Here is a 3,648-nt window from a genome sequence, read left to right on the forward strand (position 1 = left end):
TCAGCAGTCATCTAATCCCTGGTAAGGTTGCCATTAAAGATAGGCTGAAGACAGGGAAACTTAGATCTCAAATTTTGACAACAGATAAAATTGTAAAACTGAATGTAAATCAAGAATCTTAAAATATATGTTTAGGGACTATTTGTCAGTGAAGACTTGCTTGTTGGTTATCTCTGCAAGCTTGATTACTTCTTCTTTTGACTACTAAGGAAAAAATCTGACTGAGGCTATTGCCAATATAGTGATTTTTTTGATACCCCAAAATATCTTCGACAATACTGTTATCCATTTGTAGATTGGCAAGCTATTTTCAGTATATATAGAAAGGATCTTTTGAATTTATGAAAGTTCACACTTGGATACTTCTTTGCTAGACAAGTTTATTTGTATACCCAAACATGGACTGATATGCCCTTTACTACATTTATAGACTATTTTCTGCAGAAATACTCATTCTGATGCTTTCCCTAAGGAAGGAATACAAATCCTCCAGATGGGAAGCAACAGCACAAACAGTACAAGAGCAAAGTACACTGATCTTCAAATGTCATTTCAGTACTCCCTCTATGCAGCTACTTACATCTTAAGATTTATCCCTAGTCTACGGGCCAACAGTATAGCCTTGTGGGTTCTCTGTCACTTCATCAGCAAGACTAATAAAGCCATTATTTCCATGATCAACTTCTCTGTGGCTAATTGTGCTCATGTGCTGTCCTTACCCCTCTGGATTTATTATTAAATCAGCCACCATTGGCCTTTCCAGAGGACCCTTTGCTTTCTGTACTTTTACCTGAAGTATCTCAATATCTATGCCAGCATTTGTTTCTTGACATGCAACAGCCTTCAGAGATACTTCTTTCTCCTCAAGCCCTTCAGGACCAGAGGCTGGAATAGGTACAATCTGAGCATCAGTGCTGCCATCTGAGTGATGGTGGGTACTGCCTGTTTGCCACTTCCAGTTCTGAGAAATGTTGGGTTAGACAACAACACTGAACCCTCTGAACCCTGACTTGCTGATTTAGGGCTTCAATACATTAGCATAGCATCTACCATTGGCATAACTGTAGTTGAACTTGGAGAGTTTGTATTCTCTGTTGCAATTATTACTTATTGTACAGGGAGAACAGGAAAACTTTTATAACAATTCCAAGTTCCCCCTCAAACTACCAAAGAGAAAAAAGGCCTTGTGGATGGTCCTGATGTGTGTGGTAGTATTCACTGTGTGTTTCACATCTTACTACCTCAACTTCCCATTCTTTATGGTGGTGAAGCAATAGTCTTTTAAAACTGCTCCTTTATTAAGACCACTATTTTTCCATATCATTTCCCTGTCTCTTGCAAATCTAAGTTGCTGTTTTTATCCAGTTGTGTATTATTTTAAGATCTCAGAATTTTCTGATGGATTTTCAGAAAGTGGTAGTTTGGTTCTTCAGTCATGTGTGAAATGCAAGGATGGTGCTTTGGAAATTCAGCATAGGAAAGAGGGTTTTAAAACTATCTCTCTGAATTTTGGGATGCTTCCAAAGTAATGTAAGAAAAGAATTACTTTTATAATTAAAAGAATAATCTATATGCTCTATCAATTTATCTATGTCACCTTGAAGATCTTTCTTTAAAAAAGTGTTATACTTACATGCCTCAATGAAACGTGGCTCTCTTCCATTCATCCTCAAAATGATCATTTTGAAAAAAAAATTAATGCCTATATTTTCTGTCAAAATGGAAGCACTGTTCTATGGAGCATATATGTGAGAAAATATCTTTCCTTATAGAAAAGGATAAATAACAAAATCAATTGTACACCTGTTCCTCAACAATGGGTACAAAATTTTCACCTTTTCTTGTAAGAAGCAAAATGCAAATTGAAAACAGATGGACACAGATGAATTGTCTACACATTTAAAAATGCATAGGAGAGCAACATAATCCTAACTTTATTAAATATATATATATATATATATATATATATATATATATATATATATATATATATACATACACACACAGAGGTGGAGTGGCCAAGGTGACAGAGTAGGAAGACCCTGATCTCACCTTCTTCCACAAGCACACCATAATTACAAATACTTACAGGTCAATTAGTGATGAGAACATCCTGAACACTAACAGAAAAGATAGTTTACAACTAAAGATGTAAAGAAGTAGCCACAAGATGGAAAGGAGGAGTGGACACACAGTATAGTCAAGAGTCATATCCCTGGGTAAGTGACCCCCAAACAGGAGAATAATTGCAACTGCAGAGACTATCCACAAGGAATAAGGGTCCAAGCCCCACACTGAGCTCCCCAAGCCAGAGACACTGAACTAGAAAGATAAACATTTGGCTTTCAAGCCCAGTGGGGCTCACTTTCAGGAAAACTTAAGTGCTGTGGGAAATAGAGGCTCCCCTCTTAAAGGGCACACACAAAATCTCACAAGCTCTGAGATCCAGGACACAAGTAACAATTTGAAAGTAACTCGGATTATATTCACTTGCTGATCTTGGAAAGAAGACAATTGGGACTCACTCTAGTGCTATAAACAGTGGCTGCAGCCATTTTTGGACCTGTTGTCCTGTTGTTGGTGAGGCTAGGTTTTGTGTGTTGTGGCGAATAGGATCAGTTCCAAGGGATCTCAGGGCTGTCTTGAAGTAGGACCACCATCAGCGATGTTGGAAACACCATTTTGAGATCCTTTCTGTAGCAGGCTGGTTGATGTAGAACCTCCCCTTAGCTCCCTTGAAACTGGCCCTACTCACCACAATACCCAAAACCCAGCCTCACCCCCAACAGGACGACAAGTCTGTGAAGTCAAGACCTCAGAGTTAAGAGTACTCAGTATCAAGCTTGACCTACCAGTGGGCCAGAACCAGCCCTGGGGTCCAGCCTTATTCCTCAGCAGTGGGAATTGGGCCTAGGATGATTCAGTCCTAGACCTTCTCACTTGTGTGTGAACATCAATTCTGGGACCTTTGCACACTGCACCCAGAGACCCCAGGATTCGGTGGGCCAGAACTAGCCCCAGAACTCTTTTGTTCCTAGCTCTATCTATTATTGGGTGGATACCAACTCTAGGACTCCATCTCACAGCCAGAGACCCCAGGTCTTAGCTCGGCACATAATGTGCTGGTAGTATTTTGGGGGATCAAAACTTACCCACTAGTGGGAAGGCAGGACCTTAAGATGCCCAAGCACCAGATCCACCCATGAGGAGGTTGACACCATCCCCAGGACAGCTTCAGCTTCTCAGCCACCTGCCTTCAGCCATGGCCCAGCCCAACAGTAGGTGGATACTAGTTCTGGGATCCTAACCCTACAGTCAACTACCTTATGACATGGCACCATATACCAGTGTACTGGCACCAGTTTGGGGACTCTCCTGGTCATGCAGCTAGCCATGGAAGGACCCTGCCCCATATACCAGAAGCCAGCAATCTCCACGCAAGGCAGGGCCTGGCAGCCAACTAGACTAGGAGATAGCCATGCTTACAAGTTTCTATAGTTGTCAGCTTATCATAGCAGAAAGACCCACATAACCCACACAAGGATCACTCCAAAAGCATATAGCTCTGGTGACAAGAAGGAAGCATGCTGCTAAGCCCCATAGCATGTATCCTACATAAAGCCATTTCTCTAAGATAGGAAAATGTAA

General features: G+C 41.0%; 1 pseudogene; it reads left to right on the forward strand.

Annotated features, from left to right (window-relative positions):
- The first annotated feature begins 493 nt into the window (after window positions 1-493).
- On the forward strand, window positions 494-1,277 carry LOC102177317 (annotated as a pseudogene).
- The last annotated feature ends 2,371 nt before the right edge of the window (window positions 1,278-3,648 follow it).

This window comes from Capra hircus (assembly GCF_001704415.2).
Source record: "Capra hircus breed San Clemente chromosome X unlocalized genomic scaffold, ASM170441v1, whole genome shotgun sequence".
NCBI classification, from domain to species: Eukaryota; Metazoa; Chordata; class Mammalia; order Artiodactyla; family Bovidae; genus Capra; species Capra hircus.